This window comes from Schistocerca piceifrons, unplaced genomic scaffold, assembly GCF_021461385.2.
Source record: "Schistocerca piceifrons isolate TAMUIC-IGC-003096 unplaced genomic scaffold, iqSchPice1.1 HiC_scaffold_1222, whole genome shotgun sequence".
NCBI lineage: Eukaryota > Metazoa > Arthropoda > Insecta > Orthoptera > Acrididae > Schistocerca > Schistocerca piceifrons.
In genome coordinates, this window is record NW_025727040.1 from 27,329 (window position 1) to 49,453 (window position 22,125).

At 50.3% G+C, this 22,125-nt stretch overlaps 11 non-coding genes across 11 annotated transcripts; all 11 read right to left on the reverse strand.

The window, feature by feature from the left end:
• Positions 1-964: 964 nt before the first annotated feature.
• On the reverse strand, positions 965-1,036 carry Trnae-uuc. The gene has a single exon. It is a non-coding gene; the product is annotated as a tRNA-Glu (tRNA).
• A 2,009-nt stretch (positions 1,037-3,045) lies between these two features.
• Trnae-uuc lies at positions 3,046-3,117 on the reverse strand. Its single transcript has one exon. It is a non-coding gene; the product is annotated as a tRNA-Glu (tRNA).
• A 2,008-nt stretch (positions 3,118-5,125) lies between these two features.
• Positions 5,126-5,197, reverse strand: Trnae-uuc. The gene has a single exon. It is a non-coding gene; the product is annotated as a tRNA-Glu (tRNA).
• Positions 5,198-7,206: 2,009 nt separating this feature from the next.
• Trnae-uuc lies at positions 7,207-7,278 on the reverse strand. Its single transcript has one exon. It is a non-coding gene; the product is annotated as a tRNA-Glu (tRNA).
• Positions 7,279-9,287: 2,009 nt separating this feature from the next.
• Trnae-uuc lies at positions 9,288-9,359 on the reverse strand. The gene has a single exon. It is a non-coding gene; the product is annotated as a tRNA-Glu (tRNA).
• Positions 9,360-11,369: 2,010 nt separating this feature from the next.
• On the reverse strand, positions 11,370-11,441 carry Trnae-uuc. The gene has a single exon. It is a non-coding gene; the product is annotated as a tRNA-Glu (tRNA).
• Positions 11,442-13,450: 2,009 nt separating this feature from the next.
• Positions 13,451-13,522, reverse strand: Trnae-uuc. Its single transcript has one exon. It is a non-coding gene; the product is annotated as a tRNA-Glu (tRNA).
• Positions 13,523-15,532: 2,010 nt separating this feature from the next.
• Positions 15,533-15,604, reverse strand: Trnae-uuc. Its single transcript has one exon. It is a non-coding gene; the product is annotated as a tRNA-Glu (tRNA).
• Positions 15,605-17,615: 2,011 nt separating this feature from the next.
• On the reverse strand, positions 17,616-17,687 carry Trnae-uuc. Its single transcript has one exon. It is a non-coding gene; the product is annotated as a tRNA-Glu (tRNA).
• A 2,010-nt stretch (positions 17,688-19,697) lies between these two features.
• Positions 19,698-19,769, reverse strand: Trnae-uuc. Its single transcript has one exon. It is a non-coding gene; the product is annotated as a tRNA-Glu (tRNA).
• Positions 19,770-21,778: 2,009 nt separating this feature from the next.
• Positions 21,779-21,850, reverse strand: Trnae-uuc. The gene has a single exon. It is a non-coding gene; the product is annotated as a tRNA-Glu (tRNA).
• Between the last annotated feature and the right edge of the window lie 275 nt (positions 21,851-22,125).

Here is a 22,125-nt window from a genome sequence, read left to right on the forward strand (position 1 = left end):
CGAAATTGCCACGTGTCGCGGCACAGGTAGTATCTCCTCGTCTCCTGCCTCGTTCCAGCTAAGTGGATTGATTTCACTTCATCGTGTGTCGACTTGGCCCGACTTTGCTCGACTGCCGCTCGCTGCCGCTCGGCGGTGGGGCCGATATGACAGGAGAAGTACGACAATCGGCTGCGAGAAATAAGGTAATCAAGAGTACTTTTCCTTTTCAATACGAAAAGCTAAACTTTCATTTACAAATTTCGGAAATCTCACTGCTTCGCCACAGTCTTATCTACACATTTGAGAAATTATCTGTTGATTCGTACGGTTCTGTTATTGCCAAAGTCGTTCTTGCACTTTCCTTGCGCTCTTTTTGCAAACAGCCTAGTTAAATTTTGGATCATATGTTCGTTAACGTAATTTAAATTGCTTAGGGAGGCATCATAGCACGTCAACACTGTAGCACAAGAGGAGGAGGGGGGGGGGGGGTTGAAATGAAAGGGTCCAATAGCACGCACAGTTCCCGGACGATCACCCATCCACTCACTAACCACGCAAACGTCTGCTTAACTTCATTAATCGAAAGTGAGCTGGCCGTTGGCAACCCCTTAGCGAAACGTTCAGACTTCTAGCTGGATGTGCACATCATTTAGAATCTGCCTGGCAGAGTCTCGCAGGAGACAGCATTTCCTATTAGGGGAGAAAATGGAATGGCCCGTGGAGGGATGGAACCCATGACCTACGCGTTACTAGCACGACGCTATAGCCCACTGAGCTAACGGGCAATGCAACACTGTCGCATCAGCAGTCCAAAACCGCAAAACCGTCTCCTCTCCCTTCAAAACGGCCCCGCCATTAACGTGAGGATGTATCTCTTTTTCTTGACTTTCTCTCACCTTATACCTGGAACCCAGAGCAGCAGCTCCACGAAGACGAAAAACGGCCGTGAGAAGTTTTCTCATCTCAGCCCCGAAAATTCACGTTCAGGTACCGGGAATCGAACCCGGGCCTCCTGGGTGAAAGCCAGGTATCCTAGCCACTAAACCATACCGGACATACCTCAACGATCCACTACGTGTGTATGCGTCCAGAAATACTTCTCCTCCACGCAACTTTAGGGCCGAATCTGGCGCCAACGCTGAACTCTGTCCGCCACCACGATCCCGCTTACTCACTCCCAAAGCACGCAAGTCATACTAGGCAAACATCGCTTTCAGTCTCGAGTGCAACTAGCAAAACTGTAATTAGTAATAACTGGAAACAAACACACGTTGACGCAAAGTAGCCTAGGTGGTAATAAACGGCAAATACGGCCTTACCTCGCAAAAGCTATGCTGTGCCTTTCACCGTCGTGGAGAGAAAATGAGATGGCTGAGTTGAGGATAGAACGTACGCCCTTAAGATAATGACACGCGCAGCCCACTGCGCCACCGAGGCATACAGGAATACTCGCCACCGCAGCCTCACTAAGAAGTTCTAATTTCAGAATTGTTTTCCCACCATGCCGTGCATGAAATGGTCGATTTCTCGGCGGATGGAAACAAACACACGTTGACGCAAAGTAGCCTAGGTGGTAATAAACGGCAAATACGGCCTTACCTCGCAAAAGCTATGCTGTGCCTTTCACCGTCGTGGAGAGAAAATGAGATGGCTGAGTTGAGGATAGAACGTACGCCCTTAAGATAATGACACGCGCAGCCCACTGCGCCACCGAGGCATACAGGAATACTCGCCACCGCAGCCTCACTAAGAAGTTCTAATTTCAGAATTGTTTTCCCACCATGCCGTGCATGAAATGGTCGATTTCTCGGCGGAAGTCAATGCTGCGTCTAGTTACAGTGCATCGCCCTGGAAGCACGTGGCACCGCGTTCCGATGTGCTGGAGGGCAGAGGGCCTGCAGCAGGGTCGCTTGAGCCTCTGGTGGCAGCAGGGGCGGCAACGCACCGCGACACAGGAAGAATGCAGCGCAATGCGGTGGTGGTGTAACGGTCAGCATGGTTTCTTCCCAAGCAGTTAATCCGGGTTCGATTCCTGGCGACCGCAGGAGGATTTGTCATTTTTGCGTAGCGCAATAGTATGTGTTCAAGACCATTCGATCCTCGAAATTGCCACGTGTCGCGGCACAGGTAGTATCTCCTCGTCTCCTGCCTCGTTCCAGCTAAGTGGATTGATTTCACTTCATCGTGTGTCGACTTGGCCCGACTTTGCTCGACTGCCGCTCGCTGCCGCTCGGCGGTGGGGCCGATATGACAGGAGAAGTACGACAATCGGCTGCGAGAAATAAGGTAATCAAGAGTACTTTTCCTTTTCAATACGAAAAGCTAAACTTTCATTTACAAATTTCGGAAATCTCACTGCTTCGCCACAGTCTTATCTACACATTTGAGAAATTATCTGTTGATTCGTACGGTTCTGTTATTGCCAAAGTCGTTCTTGCACTTTCCTTGCGCTCTTTTTGCAAACAGCCTAGTTAAATTTTGGATCATATGTTCGTTAACGTAATTTAAATTGCTTAGGGAGGCATCATAGCACGTCAACACTGTAGCACAAGAGGAGGAGGGGGGGGGGGTTGAAATGAAAGGGTCCAATAGCACGCACAGTTCCCGGACGATCACCCATCCACTCACTAACCACGCAAACGTCTGCTTAACTTCATTAATCGAAAGTGAGCTGGCCGTTGGCAACCCCTTAGCGAAACGTTCAGACTTCTAGCTGGATGTGCACATCATTTAGAATCTGCCTGGCAGAGTCTCGCAGGAGACAGCATTTCCTATTAGGGGAGAAAATGGAATGGCCCGTGGAGGGATGGAACCCATGACCTACGCGTTACTAGCACGACGCTATAGCCCACTGAGCTAACGGGCAATGCAACACTGTCGCATCAGCAGTCCAAAACCGCAAAACCGTCTCCTCTCCCTTCAAAACGGCCCCGCCATTAACGTGAGGATGTATCTCTTTTTCTTGACTTTCTCTCACCTTATACCTGGAACCCAGAGCAGCAGCTCCACGAAGACGAAAAACGGCCGTGAGAAGTTTTCTCATCTCAGCCCCGAAAATTCACGTTCAGGTACCGGGAATCGAACCCGGGCCTCCTGGGTGAAAGCCAGGTATCCTAGCCACTAAACCATACCGGACATACCTCAACGATCCACTACGTGTGTATGCGTCCAGAAATACTTCTCCTCCACGCAACTTTAGGGCCGAATCTGGCGCCAACGCTGAACTCTGTCCGCCACCACGATCCCGCTTACTCACTCCCAAAGCACGCAAGTCATACTAGGCAAACATCGCTTTCAGTCTCGAGTGCAACTAGCAAAACTGTAATTAGTAATAACTGGAAACAAACACACGTTGACGCAAAGTAGCCTAGGTGGTAATAAACGGCAAATACGGCCTTACCTCGCAAAAGCTATGCTGTGCCTTTCACCGTCGTGGAGAGAAAATGAGATGGCTGAGTTGAGGATAGAACGTACGCCCTTAAGATAATGACACGCGCAGCCCACTGCGCCACCGAGGCATACAGGAATACTCGCCACCGCAGCCTCACTAAGAAGTTCTAATTTCAGAATTGTTTTCCCACCATGCCGTGCATGAAATGGTCGATTTCTCGGCGGATGGAAACAAACACACGTTGACGCAAAGTAGCCTAGGTGGTAATAAACGGCAAATACGGCCTTACCTCGCAAAAGCTATGCTGTGCCTTTCACCGTCGTGGAGAGAAAATGAGATGGCTGAGTTGAGGATAGAACGTACGCCCTTAAGATAATGACACGCGCAGCCCACTGCGCCACCGAGGCATACAGGAATACTCGCCACCGCAGCCTCACTAAGAAGTTCTAATTTCAGAATTGTTTTCCCACCATGCCGTGCATGAAATGGTCGATTTCTCGGCGGAAGTCAATGCTGCGTCTAGTTACAGTGCATCGCCCTGGAAGCACGTGGCACCGCGTTCCGATGTGCTGGAGGGCAGAGGGCCTGCAGCAGGGTCGCTTGAGCCTCTGGTGGCAGCAGGGGCGGCAACGCACCGCGACACAGGAAGAATGCAGCGCAATGCGGTGGTGGTGTAACGGTCAGCATGGTTTCTTCCCAAGCAGTTAATCCGGGTTCGATTCCTGGCGACCGCAGGAGGATTTGTCATTTTTGCGTAGCGCAATAGTATGTGTTCAAGACCATTCGATCCTCGAAATTGCCACGTGTCGCGGCACAGGTAGTATCTCCTCGTCTCCTGCCTCGTTCCAGCTAAGTGGATTGATTTCACTTCATCGTGTGTCGACTTGGCCCGACTTTGCTCGACTGCCGCTCGCTGCCGCTCGGCGGTGGGGCCGATATGACAGGAGAAGTACGACAATCGGCTGCGAGAAATAAGGTAATCAAGAGTACTTTTCCTTTTCAATACGAAAAGCTAAACTTTCATTTACAAATTTCGGAAATCTCACTGCTTCGCCACAGTGTTATCTACACATTTGAGAAATTATCTGTTGATTCGTACGGTTCTGTTATTGCCAAAGTCGTTCTTGCACTTTCCTTGCGCTCTTTTTGCAAACAGCCTAGTTAAATTTTGGATCATATGTTCGTTAACGTAATTTAAATTGCTTAGGGAGGCATCATAGCACGTCAACACTGTAGCACAAGAGGAGGAGGGGGGGGGGTTGAAATGAAAGGGTCCAATAGCACGCACAGTTCCCGGACGATCACCCATCCACTCACTAACCACGCAAACGTCTGCTTAACTTCATTAATCGAAAGTGAGCTGGCCGTTGGCAACCCCTTAGCGAAACGTTCAGACTTCTAGCTGGATGTGCACATCATTTAGAATCTGCCTGGCAGAGTCTCGCAGGAGACAGCATTTCCTATTAGGGGAGAAAATGGAATGGCCCGTGGAGGGATGGAACCCATGACCTACGCGTTACTAGCACGACGCTATAGCCCACTGAGCTAACGGGCAATGCAACACTGTCGCATCAGCAGTCCAAAACCGCAAAACCGTCTCCTCTCCCTTCAAAACGGCCCCGCCATTAACGTGAGGATGTATCTCTTTTTCTTGACTTTCTCTCACCTTATACCTGGAACCCAGAGCAGCAGCTCCACGAAGACGAAAAACGGCCGTGAGAAGTTTTCTCATCTCAGCCCCGAAAATTCACGTTCAGGTACCGGGAATCGAACCCGGGCCTCCTGGGTGAAAGCCAGGTATCCTAGCCACTAAACCATACCGGACATACCTCAACGATCCACTACGTGTGTATGCGTCCAGAAATACTTCTCCTCCACGCAACTTTAGGGCCGAATCTGGCGCCAACGCTGAACTCTGTCCGCCACCACGATCCCGCTTACTCACTCCCAAAGCACGCAAGTCATACTAGGCAAACATCGCTTTCAGTCTCGAGTGCAACTAGCAAAACTGTAATTAGTAATAACTGGAAACAAACACACGTTGACGCAAAGTAGCCTAGGTGGTAATAAACGGCAAATACGGCCTTACCTCGCAAAAGCTATGCTGTGCCTTTCACCGTCGTGGAGAGAAAATGAGATGGCTGAGTTGAGGATAGAACGTACGCCCTTAAGATAATGACACGCGCAGCCCACTGCGCCACCGAGGCATACAGGAATACTCGCCACCGCAGCCTCACTAAGAAGTTCTAATTTCAGAATTGTTTTCCCACCATGCCGTGCATGAAATGGTCGATTTCTCGGCGGATGGAAACAAACACACGTTGACGCAAAGTAGCCTAGGTGGTAATAAACGGCAAATACGGCCTTACCTCGCAAAAGCTATGCTGTGCCTTTCACCGTCGTGGAGAGAAAATGAGATGGCTGAGTTGAGGATAGAACGTACGCCCTTAAGATAATGACACGCGCAGCCCACTGCGCCACCGAGGCATACAGGAATACTCGCCACCGCAGCCTCACTAAGAAGTTCTAATTTCAGAATTGTTTTCCCACCATGCCGTGCATGAAATGGTCGATTTCTCGGCGGAAGTCAATGCTGCGTCTAGTTACAGTGCATCGCCCTGGAAGCACGTGGCACCGCGTTCCGATGTGCTGGAGGGCAGAGGGCCTGCAGCAGGGTCGCTTGAGCCTCTGGTGGCAGCAGGGGCGGCAACGCACCGCGACACAGGAAGAATGCAGCGCAATGCGGTGGTGGTGTAACGGTCAGCATGGTTTCTTCCCAAGCAGTTAATCCGGGTTCGATTCCTGGCGACCGCAGGAGGATTTGTCATTTTTGCGTAGCGCAATAGTATGTGTTCAAGACCATTCGATCCTCGAAATTGCCACGTGTCGCGGCACAGGTAGTATCTCCTCGTCTCCTGCCTCGTTCCAGCTAAGTGGATTGATTTCACTTCATCGTGTGTCGACTTGGCCCGACTTTGCTCGACTGCCGCTCGCTGCCGCTCGGCGGTGGGGCCGATATGACAGGAGAAGTACGACAATCGGCTGCGAGAAATAAGGTAATCAAGAGTACTTTTCCTTTTCAATACGAAAAGCTAAACTTTCATTTACAAATTTCGGAAATCTCACTGCTTCGCCACAGTGTTATCTACACATTTGAGAAATTATCTGTTGATTCGTACGGTTCTGTTATTGCCAAAGTCGTTCTTGCACTTTCCTTGCGCTCTTTTTGCAAACAGCCTAGTTAAATTTTGGATCATATGTTCGTTAACGTAATTTAAATTGCTTAGGGAGGCATCATAGCACGTCAACACTGTAGCACAAGAGGAGGAGGGGGGGGGGGTTGAAATGAAAGGGTCCAATAGCACGCACAGTTCCCGGACGATCACCCATCCACTCACTAACCACGCAAACGTCTGCTTAACTTCATTAATCGAAAGTGAGCTGGCCGTTGGCAACCCCTTAGCGAAACGTTCAGACTTCTAGCTGGATGTGCACATCATTTAGAATCTGCCTGGCAGAGTCTCGCAGGAGACAGCATTTCCTATTAGGGGAGAAAATGGAATGGCCCGTGGAGGGATGGAACCCATGACCTACGCGTTACTAGCACGACGCTATAGCCCACTGAGCTAACGGGCAATGCAACACTGTCGCATCAGCAGTCCAAAACCGCAAAACCGTCTCCTCTCCCTTCAAAACGGCCCCGCCATTAACGTGAGGATGTATCTCTTTTTCTTGACTTTCTCTCACCTTATACCTGGAACCCAGAGCAGCAGCTCCACGAAGACGAAAAACGGCCGTGAGAAGTTTTCTCATCTCAGCCCCGAAAATTCACGTTCAGGTACCGGGAATCGAACCCGGGCCTCCTGGGTGAAAGCCAGGTATCCTAGCCACTAAACCATACCGGACATACCTCAACGATCCACTACGTGTGTATGCGTCCAGAAATACTTCTCCTCCACGCAACTTTAGGGCCGAATCTGGCGCCAACGCTGAACTCTGTCCGCCACCACGATCCCGCTTACTCACTCCCAAAGCACGCAAGTCATACTAGGCAAACATCGCTTTCAGTCTCGAGTGCAACTAGCAAAACTGTAATTAGTAATAACTGGAAACAAACACACGTTGACGCAAAGTAGCCTAGGTGGTAATAAACGGCAAATACGGCCTTACCTCGCAAAAGCTATGCTGTGCCTTTCACCGTCGTGGAGAGAAAATGAGATGGCTGAGTTGAGGATAGAACGTACGCCCTTAAGATAATGACACGCGCAGCCCACTGCGCCACCGAGGCATACAGGAATACTCGCCACCGCAGCCTCACTAAGAAGTTCTAATTTCAGAATTGTTTTCCCACCATGCCGTGCATGAAATGGTCGATTTCTCGGCGGATGGAAACAAACACACGTTGACGCAAAGTAGCCTAGGTGGTAATAAACGGCAAATACGGCCTTACCTCGCAAAAGCTATGCTGTGCCTTTCACCGTCGTGGAGAGAAAATGAGATGGCTGAGTTGAGGATAGAACGTACGCCCTTAAGATAATGACACGCGCAGCCCACTGCGCCACCGAGGCATACAGGAATACTCGCCACCGCAGCCTCACTAAGAAGTTCTAATTTCAGAATTGTTTTCCCACCATGCCGTGCATGAAATGGTCGATTTCTCGGCGGAAGTCAATGCTGCGTCTAGTTACAGTGCATCGCCCTGGAAGCACGTGGCACCGCGTTCCGATGTGCTGGAGGGCAGAGGGCCTGCAGCAGGGTCGCTTGAGCCTCTGGTGGCAGCAGGGGCGGCAACGCACCGCGACACAGGAAGAATGCAGCGCAATGCGGTGGTGGTGTAACGGTCAGCATGGTTTCTTCCCAAGCAGTTAATCCGGGTTCGATTCCTGGCGACCGCAGGAGGATTTGTCATTTTTGCGTAGCGCAATAGTATGTGTTCAAGACCATTCGATCCTCGAAATTGCCACGTGTCGCGGCACAGGTAGTATCTCCTCGTCTCCTGCCTCGTTCCAGCTAAGTGGATTGATTTCACTTCATCGTGTGTCGACTTGGCCCGACTTTGCTCGACTGCCGCTCGCTGCCGCTCGGCGGTGGGGCCGATATGACAGGAGAAGTACGACAATCGGCTGCGAGAAATAAGGTAATCAAGAGTACTTTTCCTTTTCAATACGAAAAGCTAAACTTTCATTTACAAATTTCGGAAATCTCACTGCTTCGCCACAGTGTTATCTACACATTTGAGAAATTATCTGTTGATTCGTACGGTTCTGTTATTGCCAAAGTCGTTCTTGCACTTTCCTTGCGCTCTTTTTGCAAACAGCCTAGTTAAATTTTGGATCATATGTTCGTTAACGTAATTTAAATTGCTTAGGGAGGCATCATAGCACGTCAACACTGTAGCACAAGAGGAGGAGGGGGGGGGGGTTGAAATGAAAGGGTCCAATAGCACGCACAGTTCCCGGACGATCACCCATCCACTCACTAACCACGCAAACGTCTGCTTAACTTCATTAATCGAAAGTGAGCTGGCCGTTGGCAACCCCTTAGCGAAACGTTCAGACTTCTAGCTGGATGTGCACATCATTTAGAATCTGCCTGGCAGAGTCTCGCAGGAGACAGCATTTCCTATTAGGGGAGAAAATGGAATGGCCCGTGGAGGGATGGAACCCATGACCTACGCGTTACTAGCACGACGCTATAGCCCACTGAGCTAACGGGCAATGCAACACTGTCGCATCAGCAGTCCAAAACCGCAAAACCGTCTCCTCTCCCTTCAAAACGGCCCCGCCATTAACGTGAGGATGTATCTCTTTTTCTTGACTTTCTCTCACCTTATACCTGGAACCCAGAGCAGCAGCTCCACGAAGACGAAAAACGGCCGTGAGAAGTTTTCTCATCTCAGCCCCGAAAATTCACGTTCAGGTACCGGGAATCGAACCCGGGCCTCCTGGGTGAAAGCCAGGTATCCTAGCCACTAAACCATACCGGACATACCTCAACGATCCACTACGTGTGTATGCGTCCAGAAATACTTCTCCTCCACGCAACTTTAGGGCCGAATCTGGCGCCAACGCTGAACTCTGTCCGCCACCACGATCCCGCTTACTCACTCCCAAAGCACGCAAGTCATACTAGGCAAACATCGCTTTCAGTCTCGAGTGCAACTAGCAAAACTGTAATTAGTAATAACTGGAAACAAACACACGTTGACGCAAAGTAGCCTAGGTGGTAATAAACGGCAAATACGGCCTTACCTCGCAAAAGCTATGCTGTGCCTTTCACCGTCGTGGAGAGAAAATGAGATGGCTGAGTTGAGGATAGAACGTACGCCCTTAAGATAATGACACGCGCAGCCCACTGCGCCACCGAGGCATACAGGAATACTCGCCACCGCAGCCTCACTAAGAAGTTCTAATTTCAGAATTGTTTTCCCACCATGCCGTGCATGAAATGGTCGATTTCTCGGCGGATGGAAACAAACACACGTTGACGCAAAGTAGCCTAGGTGGTAATAAACGGCAAATACGGCCTTACCTCGCAAAAGCTATGCTGTGCCTTTCACCGTCGTGGAGAGAAAATGAGATGGCTGAGTTGAGGATAGAACGTACGCCCTTAAGATAATGACACGCGCAGCCCACTGCGCCACCGAGGCATACAGGAATACTCGCCACCGCAGCCTCACTAAGAAGTTCTAATTTCAGAATTGTTTTCCCACCATGCCGTGCATGAAATGGTCGATTTCTCGGCGGAAGTCAATGCTGCGTCTAGTTACAGTGCATCGCCCTGGAAGCACGTGGCACCGCGTTCCGATGTGCTGGAGGGCAGAGGGCCTGCAGCAGGGTCGCTTGAGCCTCTGGTGGCAGCAGGGGCGGCAACGCACCGCGACACAGGAAGAATGCAGCGCAATGCGGTGGTGGTGTAACGGTCAGCATGGTTTCTTCCCAAGCAGTTAATCCGGGTTCGATTCCTGGCGACCGCAGGAGGATTTGTCATTTTTGCGTAGCGCAATAGTATGTGTTCAAGACCATTCGATCCTCGAAATTGCCACGTGTCGCGGCACAGGTAGTATCTCCTCGTCTCCTGCCTCGTTCCAGCTAAGTGGATTGATTTCACTTCATCGTGTGTCGACTTGGCCCGACTTTGCTCGACTGCCGCTCGCTGCCGCTCGGCGGTGGGGCCGATATGACAGGAGAAGTACGACAATCGGCTGCGAGAAATAAGGTAATCAAGAGTACTTTTCCTTTTCAATACGAAAAGCTAAACTTTCATTTACAAATTTCGGAAATCTCACTGCTTCGCCACAGTGTTATCTACACATTTGAGAAATTATCTGTTGATTCGTACGGTTCTGTTATTGCCAAAGTCGTTCTTGCACTTTCCTTGCGCTCTTTTTGCAAACAGCCTAGTTAAATTTTGGATCATATGTTCGTTAACGTAATTTAAATTGCTTAGGGAGGCATCATAGCACGTCAACACTGTAGCACAAGAGGAGGAGGGGGGGGGGGGTTGAAATGAAAGGGTCCAATAGCACGCACAGTTCCCGGACGATCACCCATCCACTCACTAACCACGCAAACGTCTGCTTAACTTCATTAATCGAAAGTGAGCTGGCCGTTGGCAACCCCTTAGCGAAACGTTCAGACTTCTAGCTGGATGTGCACATCATTTAGAATCTGCCTGGCAGAGTCTCGCAGGAGACAGCATTTCCTATTAGGGGAGAAAATGGAATGGCCCGTGGAGGGATGGAACCCATGACCTACGCGTTACTAGCACGACGCTATAGCCCACTGAGCTAACGGGCAATGCAACACTGTCGCATCAGCAGTCCAAAACCGCAAAACCGTCTCCTCTCCCTTCAAAACGGCCCCGCCATTAACGTGAGGATGTATCTCTTTTTCTTGACTTTCTCTCACCTTATACCTGGAACCCAGAGCAGCAGCTCCACGAAGACGAAAAACGGCCGTGAGAAGTTTTCTCATCTCAGCCCCGAAAATTCACGTTCAGGTACCGGGAATCGAACCCGGGCCTCCTGGGTGAAAGCCAGGTATCCTAGCCACTAAACCATACCGGACATACCTCAACGATCCACTACGTGTGTATGCGTCCAGAAATACTTCTCCTCCACGCAACTTTAGGGCCGAATCTGGCGCCAACGCTGAACTCTGTCCGCCACCACGATCCCGCTTACTCACTCCCAAAGCACGCAAGTCATACTAGGCAAACATCGCTTTCAGTCTCGAGTGCAACTAGCAAAACTGTAATTAGTAATAACTGGAAACAAACACACGTTGACGCAAAGTAGCCTAGGTGGTAATAAACGGCAAATACGGCCTTACCTCGCAAAAGCTATGCTGTGCCTTTCACCGTCGTGGAGAGAAAATGAGATGGCTGAGTTGAGGATAGAACGTACGCCCTTAAGATAATGACACGCGCAGCCCACTGCGCCACCGAGGCATACAGGAATACTCGCCACCGCAGCCTCACTAAGAAGTTCTAATTTCAGAATTGTTTTCCCACCATGCCGTGCATGAAATGGTCGATTTCTCGGCGGATGGAAACAAACACACGTTGACGCAAAGTAGCCTAGGTGGTAATAAACGGCAAATACGGCCTTACCTCGCAAAAGCTATGCTGTGCCTTTCACCGTCGTGGAGAGAAAATGAGATGGCTGAGTTGAGGATAGAACGTACGCCCTTAAGATAATGACACGCGCAGCCCACTGCGCCACCGAGGCATACAGGAATACTCGCCACCGCAGCCTCACTAAGAAGTTCTAATTTCAGAATTGTTTTCCCACCATGCCGTGCATGAAATGGTCGATTTCTCGGCGGAAGTCAATGCTGCGTCTAGTTACAGTGCATCGCCCTGGAAGCACGTGGCACCGCGTTCCGATGTGCTGGAGGGCAGAGGGCCTGCAGCAGGGTCGCTTGAGCCTCTGGTGGCAGCAGGGGCGGCAACGCACCGCGACACAGGAAGAATGCAGCGCAATGCGGTGGTGGTGTAACGGTCAGCATGGTTTCTTCCCAAGCAGTTAATCCGGGTTCGATTCCTGGCGACCGCAGGAGGATTTGTCATTTTTGCGTAGCGCAATAGTATGTGTTCAAGACCATTCGATCCTCGAAATTGCCACGTGTCGCGGCACAGGTAGTATCTCCTCGTCTCCTGCCTCGTTCCAGCTAAGTGGATTGATTTCACTTCATCGTGTGTCGACTTGGCCCGACTTTGCTCGACTGCCGCTCGCTGCCGCTCGGCGGTGGGGCCGATATGACAGGAGAAGTACGACAATCGGCTGCGAGAAATAAGGTAATCAAGAGTACTTTTCCTTTTCAATACGAAAAGCTAAACTTTCATTTACAAATTTCGGAAATCTCACTGCTTCGCCACAGTGTTATCTACACATTTGAGAAATTATCTGTTGATTCGTACGGTTCTGTTATTGCCAAAGTCGTTCTTGCACTTTCCTTGCGCTCTTTTTGCAAACAGCCTAGTTAAATTTTGGATCATATGTTCGTTAACGTAATTTAAATTGCTTAGGGAGGCATCATAGCACGTCAACACTGTAGCACAAGAGGAGGAGGGGGGGGGGGTTGAAATGAAAGGGTCCAATAGCACGCACAGTTCCCGGACGATCACCCATCCACTCACTAACCACGCAAACGTCTGCTTAACTTCATTAATCGAAAGTGAGCTGGCCGTTGGCAACCCATTAGCGAAACGTTCAGACTTCTAGCTGGATGTGCACATCATTTAGAATCTGCCTGGCAGAGTCTCGCAGGAGACAGCATTTCCTATTAGGGGAGAAAATGGAATGGCCCGTGGAGGGATGGAACCCATGACCTACGCGTTACTAGCACGACGCTATAGCCCACTGAGCTAACGGGCAATGCAACACTGTCGCATCAGCAGTCCAAAACCGCAAAACCGTCTCCTCTCCCTTCAAAACGGCCCCGCCATTAACGTGAGGATGTATCTCTTTTTCTTGACTTTCTCTCACCTTATACCTGGAACCCAGAGCAGCAGCTCCACGAAGACGAAAAACGGCCGTGAGAAGTTTTCTCATCTCAGCCCCGAAAATTCACGTTCAGGTACCGGGAATCGAACCCGGGCCTCCTGGGTGAAAGCCAGGTATCCTAGCCACTAAACCATACCGGACATACCTCAACGATCCACTACGTGTGTATGCGTCCAGAAATACTTCTCCTCCACGCAACTTTAGGGCCGAATCTGGCGCCAACGCTGAACTCTGTCCGCCACCACGATCCCGCTTACTCACTCCCAAAGCACGCAAGTCATACTAGGCAAACATCGCTTTCAGTCTCGAGTGCAACTAGCAAAACTGTAATTAGTAATAACTGGAAACAAACACACGTTGACGCAAAGTAGCCTAGGTGGTAATAAACGGCAAATACGGCCTTACCTCGCAAAAGCTATGCTGTGCCTTTCACCGTCGTGGAGAGAAAATGAGATGGCTGAGTTGAGGATAGAACGTACGCCCTTAAGATAATGACACGCGCAGCCCACTGCGCCACCGAGGCATACAGGAATACTCGCCACCGCAGCCTCACTAAGAAGTTCTAATTTCAGAATTGTTTTCCCACCATGCCGTGCATGAAATGGTCGATTTCTCGGCGGATGGAAACAAACACACGTTGACGCAAAGTAGCCTAGGTGGTAATAAACGGCAAATACGGCCTTACCTCGCAAAAGCTATGCTGTGCCTTTCACCGTCGTGGAGAGAAAATGAGATGGCTGAGTTGAGGATAGAACGTACGCCCTTAAGATAATGACACGCGCAGCCCACTGCGCCACCGAGGCATACAGGAATACTCGCCACCGCAGCCTCACTAAGAAGTTCTAATTTCAGAATTGTTTTCCCACCATGCCGTGCATGAAATGGTCGATTTCTCGGCGGAAGTCAATGCTGCGTCTAGTTACAGTGCATCGCCCTGGAAGCACGTGGCACCGCGTTCCGATGTGCTGGAGGGCAGAGGGCCTGCAGCAGGGTCGCTTGAGCCTCTGGTGGCAGCAGGGGCGGCAACGCACCGCGACACAGGAAGAATGCAGCGCAATGCGGTGGTGGTGTAACGGTCAGCATGGTTTCTTCCCAAGCAGTTAATCCGGGTTCGATTCCTGGCGACCGCAGGAGGATTTGTCATTTTTGCGTAGCGCAATAGTATGTGTTCAAGACCATTCGATCCTCGAAATTGCCACGTGTCGCGGCACAGGTAGTATCTCCTCGTCTCCTGCCTCGTTCCAGCTAAGTGGATTGATTTCACTTCATCGTGTGTCGACTTGGCCCGACTTTGCTCGACTGCCGCTCGCTGCCGCTCGGCGGTGGGGCCGATATGACAGGAGAAGTACGACAATCGGCTGCGAGAAATAAGGTAATCAAGAGTACTTTTCCTTTTCAATACGAAAAGCTAAACTTTCATTTACAAATTTCGGAAATCTCACTGCTTCGCCACAGTGTTATCTACACATTTGAGAAATTATCTGTTGATTCGTACGGTTCTGTTATTGCCAAAGTCGTTCTTGCACTTTCCTTGCGCTCTTTTTGCAAACAGCCTAGTTAAATTTTGGATCATATGTTCGTTAACGTAATTTAAATTGCTTAGGGAGGCATCATAGCACGTCAACACTGTAGCACAAGAGGAGGAGGGGGGGGGGGGTTGAAATGAAAGGGTCCAATAGCACGCACAGTTCCCGGACGATCACCCATCCACTCACTAACCACGCAAACGTCTGCTTAACTTCATTAATCGAAAGTGAGCTGGCCGTTGGCAACCCCTTAGCGAAACGTTCAGACTTCTAGCTGGATGTGCACATCATTTAGAATCTGCCTGGCAGAGTCTCGCAGGAGACAGCATTTCCTATTAGGGGAGAAAATGGAATGGCCCGTGGAGGGATGGAACCCATGACCTACGCGTTACTAGCACGACGCTATAGCCCACTGAGCTAACGGGCAATGCAACACTGTCGCATCAGCAGTCCAAAACCGCAAAACCGTCTCCTCTCCCTTCAAAACGGCCCCGCCATTAACGTGAGGATGTATCTCTTTTTCTTGACTTTCTCTCACCTTATACCTGGAACCCAGAGCAGCAGCTCCACGAAGACGAAAAACGGCCGTGAGAAGTTTTCTCATCTCAGCCCCGAAAATTCACGTTCAGGTACCGGGAATCGAACCCGGGCCTCCTGGGTGAAAGCCAGGTATCCTAGCCACTAAACCATACCGGACATACCTCAACGATCCACTACGTGTGTATGCGTCCAGAAATACTTCTCCTCCACGCAACTTTAGGGCCGAATCTGGCGCCAACGCTGAACTCTGTCCGCCACCACGATCCCGCTTACTCACTCCCAAAGCACGCAAGTCATACTAGGCAAACATCGCTTTCAGTCTCGAGTGCAACTAGCAAAACTGTAATTAGTAATAACTGGAAACAAACACACGTTGACGCAAAGTAGCCTAGGTGGTAATAAACGGCAAATACGGCCTTACCTCGCAAAAGCTATGCTGTGCCTTTCACCGTCGTGGAGAGAAAATGAGATGGCTGAGTTGAGGATAGAACGTACGCCCTTAAGATAATGACACGCGCAGCCCACTGCGCCACCGAGGCATACAGGAATACTCGCCACCGCAGCCTCACTAAGAAGTTCTAATTTCAGAATTGTTTTCCCACCATGCCGTGCATGAAATGGTCGATTTCTCGGCGGATGGAAACAAACACACGTTGACGCAAAGTAGCCTAGGTGGTAATAAACGGCAAATACGGCCTTACCTCGCAAAAGCTATGCTGTGCCTTTCACCGTCGTGGAGAGAAAATGAGATGGCTGAGTTGAGGATAGAACGTACGCCCTTAAGATAATGACACGCGCAGCCCACTGCGCCACCGAGGCATACAGGAATACTCGCCACCGCAGCCTCACTAAGAAGTTCTAATTTCAGAATTGTTTTCCCACCATGCCGTGCATGAAATGGTCGATTTCTCGGCGGAAGTCAATGCTGCGTCTAGTTACAGTGCATCGCCCTGGAAGCACGTGGCACCGCGTTCCGATGTGCTGGAGGGCAGAGGGCCTGCAGCAGGGTCGCTTGAGCCTCTGGTGGCAGCAGGGGCGGCAACGCACCGCGACACAGGAAGAATGCAGCGCAATGCGGTGGTGGTGTAACGGTCAGCATGGTTTCTTCCCAAGCAGTTAATCCGGGTTCGATTCCTGGCGACCGCAGGAGGATTTGTCATTTTTGCGTAGCGCAATAGTATGTGTTCAAGACCATTCGATCCTCGAAATTGCCACGTGTCGCGGCACAGGTAGTATCTCCTCGTCTCCTGCCTCGTTCCAGCTAAGTGGATTGATTTCACTTCATCGTGTGTCGACTTGGCCCGACTTTGCTCGACTGCCGCTCGCTGCCGCTCGGCGGTGGGGCCGATATGACAGGAGAAGTACGACAATCGGCTGCGAGAAATAAGGTAATCAAGAGTACTTTTCCTTTTCAATACGAAAAGCTAAACTTTCATTTACAAATTTCGGAAATCTCACTGCTTCGCCACAGTGTTATCTACACATTTGAGAAATTATCTGTTGATTCGTACGGTTCTGTTATTGCCAAAGTCGTTCTTGCACTTTCCTTGCGCTCTTTTTGCAAACAGCCTAGTTAAATTTTGGATCATATGTTCGTTAACGTAATTTAAATTGCTTAGGGAGGCATCATAGCACGTCAACACTGTAGCACAAGAGGAGGAGGGGGGGGGGGGGTTGAAATGAAAGGGTCCAATAGCACGCACAGTTCCCGGACGATCACCCATCCACTCACTAACCACGCAAACGTCTGCTTAACTTCATTAATCGAAAGTGAGCTGGCCGTTGGCAACCCCTTAGCGAAACGTTCAGACTTCTAGCTGGATGTGCACATCATTTAGAATCTGCCTGGCAGAGTCTCGCAGGAGACAGCATTTCCTATTAGGGGAGAAAATGGAATGGCCCGTGGAGGGATGGAACCCATGACCTACGCGTTACTAGCACGACGCTATAGCCCACTGAGCTAACGGGCAATGCAACACTGTCGCATCAGCAGTCCAAAACCGCAAAACCGTCTCCTCTCCCTTCAAAACGGCCCCGCCATTAACGTGAGGATGTATCTCTTTTTCTTGACTTTCTCTCACCTTATACCTGGAACCCAGAGCAGCAGCTCCACGAAGACGAAAAACGGCCGTGAGAAGTTTTCTCATCTCAGCCCCGAAAATTCACGTTCAGGTACCGGGAATCGAACCCGGGCCTCCTGGGTGAAAGCCAGGTATCCTAGCCACTAAACCATACCGGACATACCTCAACGATCCACTACGTGTGTATGCGTCCAGAAATACTTCTCCTCCACGCAACTTTAGGGCCGAATCTGGCGCCAACGCTGAACTCTGTCCGCCACCACGATCCCGCTTACTCACTCCCAAAGCACGCAAGTCATACTAGGCAAACATCGCTTTCAGTCTCGAGTGCAACTAGCAAAACTGTAATTAGTAATAACTGGAAACAAACACACGTTGACGCAAAGTAGCCTAGGTGGTAATAAACGGCAAATACGGCCTTACCTCGCAAAAGCTATGCTGTGCCTTTCACCGTCGTGGAGAGAAAATGAGATGGCTGAGTTGAGGATAGAACGTACGCCCTTAAGATAATGACACGCGCAGCCCACTGCGCCACCGAGGCATACAGGAATACTCGCCACCGCAGCCTCACTAAGAAGTTCTAATTTCAGAATTGTTTTCCCACCATGCCGTGCATGAAATGGTCGATTTCTCGGCGGATGGAAACAAACACACGTTGACGCAAAGTAGCCTAGGTGGTAATAAACGGCAAATACGGCCTTACCTCGCAAAAGCTATGCTGTGCCTTTCACCGTCGTGGAGAGAAAATGAGATGGCTGAGTTGAGGATAGAACGTACGCCCTTAAGATAATGACACGCGCAGCCCACTGCGCCACCGAGGCATACAGGAATACTCGCCACCGCAGCCTCACTAAGAAGTTCTAATTTCAGAATTGTTTTCCCACCATGCCGTGCATGAAATGGTCGATTTCTCGGCGGAAGTCAATGCTGCGTCTAGTTACAGTGCATCGCCCTGGAAGCACGTGGCACCGCGTTCCGATGTGCTGGAGGGCAGAGGGCCTGCAGCAGGGTCGCTTGAGCCTCTGGTGGCAGCAGGGGCGGCAACGCACCGCGACACAGGAAGAATGCAGCGCAATGCGGTGGTGGTGTAACGGTCAGCATGGTTTCTTCCCAAGCAGTTAATCCGGGTTCGATTCCTGGCGACCGCAGGAGGATTTGTCATTTTTGCGTAGCGCAATAGTATGTGTTCAAGACCATTCGATCCTCGAAATTGCCACGTGTCGCGGCACAGGTAGTATCTCCTCGTCTCCTGCCTCGTTCCAGCTAAGTGGATTGATTTCACTTCATCGTGTGTCGACTTGGCCCGACTTTGCTCGACTGCCGCTCGCTGCCGCTCGGCGGTGGGGCCGATATGACAGGAGAAGTACGACAATCGGCTGCGAGAAATAAGGTAATCAAGAGTACTTTTCCTTTTCAATACGAAAAGCTAAACTTTCATTTACAAATTTCGGAAATCTCACTGCTTCGCCACAGTGTTATCTACACATTTGAGAAATTATCTGTTGATTCGTACGGTTCTGTTATTGCCAAAGTCGTTCTTGCACTTTCCTTGCGCTCTTTTTGCAAACAGCCTAGTTAAATTTTGGATCATATGTTCGTTAACGTAATTTAAATTGCTTAGGGAGGCATCATAGCACGTCAACACTGTAGCACAAGAGGAGGAGGGGGGGGGGGGTTGAAATGAAAGGGTCCAATAGCACGCACAGTTCCCGGACGATCACCCATCCACTCACTAACCACGCAAACGTCTGCTTAACTTCATTAATCGAAAGTGAGCTGGCCGTTGGCAACCCCTTAGCGAAACGTTCAGACTTCTAGCTGGATGTGCACATCATTTAGAATCTGCCTGGCAGAGTCTCGCAGGAGACAGCATTTCCTATTAGGGGAGAAAATGGAATGGCCCGTGGAGGGATGGAACCCATGACCTACGCGTTACTAGCACGACGCTATAGCCCACTGAGCTAACGGGCAATGCAACACTGTCGCATCAGCAGTCCAAAACCGCAAAACCGTCTCCTCTCCCTTCAAAACGGCCCCGCCATTAACGTGAGGATGTATCTCTTTTTCTTGACTTTCTCTCACCTTATACCTGGAACCCAGAGCAGCAGCTCCACGAAGACGAAAAACGGCCGTGAGAAGTTTTCTCATCTCAGCCCCGAAAATTCACGTTCAGGTACCGGGAATCGAACCCGGGCCTCCTGGGTGAAAGCCAGGTATCCTAGCCACTAAACCATACCGGACATACCTCAACGATCCACTACGTGTGTATGCGTCCAGAAATACTTCTCCTCCACGCAACTTTAGGGCCGAATCTGGCGCCAACGCTGAACTCTGTCCGCCACCACGATCCCGCTTACTCACTCCCAAAGCACGCAAGTCATACTAGGCAAACATCGCTTTCAGTCTCGAGTGCAACTAGCAAAACTGTAATTAGTAATAACTGGAAACAAACACACGTTGACGCAAAGTAGCCTAGGTGGTAATAAACGGCAAATACGGCCTTACCTCGCAAAAGCTATGCTGTGCCTTTCACCGTCGTGGAGAGAAAATGAGATGGCTGAGTTGAGGATAGAACGTACGCCCTTAAGATAATGACACGCGCAGCCCACTGCGCCACCGAGGCATACAGGAATACTCGCCACCGCAGCCTCACTAAGAAGTTCTAATTTCAGAATTGTTTTCCCACCATGCCGTGCATGAAATGGTCGATTTCTCGGCGGATGGAAACAAACACACGTTGACGCAAAGTAGCCTAGGTGGTAATAAACGGCAAATACGGCCTTACCTCGCAAAAGCTATGCTGTGCCTTTCACCGTCGTGGAGAGAAAATGAGATGGCTGAGTTGAGGATAGAACGTACGCCCTTAAGATAATGACACGCGCAGCCCACTGCGCCACCGAGGCATACAGGAATACTCGCCACCGCAGCCTCACTAAGAAGTTCTAATTTCAGAATTGTTTTCCCACCATGCCGTGCATGAAATGGTCGATTTCTCGGCGGAAGTCAATGCTGCGTCTAGTTACAGTGCATCGCCCTGGAAGCACGTGGCACCGCGTTCCGATGTGCTGGAGGGCAGAGGGCCTGCAGCAGGGTCGCTTGAGCCTCTGGTGGCAGCAGGGGCGGCAACGCACCGCGACACAGGAAGAATGCAGCGCAATGCGGTGGTGGTGTAACGGTCAGCATGGTTTCTTCCCAAGCAGTTAATCCGGGTTCGATTCCTGGCGACCGCAGGAGGATTTGTCATTTTTGCGTAGCGCAATAGTATGTGTTCAAGACCATTCGATCCTCGAAATTGCCACGTGTCGCGGCACAGGTAGTATCTCCTCGTCTCCTGCCTCGTTCCAGCTAAGTGGATTGATTTCACTTCATCGTGTGTCGACTTGGCCCGACTTTGCTCGACTGCCGCTCGCTGCCGCTCGGCGGTGGGGCCGATATGACAGGAGAAGTACGACAATCGGCTGCGAGAAATAAGGTAATCAAGAGTACTTTTCCTTTTCAATACGAAAAGCTAAACTTTCATTTACAAATTTCGGAAATCTCACTGCTTCGCCACAGTGTTATCTACACATTTGAGAAATTATCTGTTGATTCGTACGGTTCTGTTATTGCCAAAGTCGTTCTTGCACTTTCCTTGCGCTCTTTTTGCAAACAGCCTAGTTAAATTTTGGATCATATGTTCGTTAACGTAATTTAAATTGCTTAGGGAGGCATCATAGCACGTCAACACTGTAGCACAAGAGGAGGAGGGGGGGGGGGTTGAAATGAAAGGGTCCAATAGCACGCACAGTTCCCGGACGATCACCCATCCACTCACTAACCACGCAAACGTCTGCTTAACTTCATTAATCGAAAGTGAGCTGGCCGTTGGCAACCCCTTAGCGAAACGTTCAGACTTCTAGCTGGATGTGCACATCATTTAGAATCTGCCTGGCAGAGTCTCGCAGGAGACAGCATTTCCTATTAGGGGAGAAAATGGAATGGCCCGTGGAGGGATGGAACCCATGACCTACGCGTTACTAGCACGACGCTATAGCCCACTGAGCTAACGGGCAATGCAACACTGTCGCATCAGCAGTCCAAAACCGCAAAACCGTCTCCTCTCCCTTCAAAACGGCCCCGCCATTAACGTGAGGATGTATCTCTTTTTCTTGACTTTCTCTCACCTTATACCTGGAACCCAGAGCAGCAGCTCCACGAAGACGAAAAACGGCCGTGAGAAGTTTTCTCATCTCAGCCCCGAAAATTCACGTTCAGGTACCGGGAATCGAACCCGGGCCTCCTGGGTGAAAGCCAGGTATCCTAGCCACTAAACCATACCGGACATACCTCAACGATCCACTACGTGTGTATGCGTCCAGAAATACTTCTCCTCCACGCAACTTTAGGGCCGAATCTGGCGCCAACGCTGAACTCTGTCCGCCACCACGATCCCGCTTACTCACTCCCAAAGCACGCAAGTCATACTAGGCAAACATCGCTTTCAGTCTCGAGTGCAACTAGCAAAACTGTAATTAGTAATAACTGGAAACAAACACACGTTGACGCAAAGTAGCCTAGGTGGTAATAAACGGCAAATACGGCCTTACCTCGCAAAAG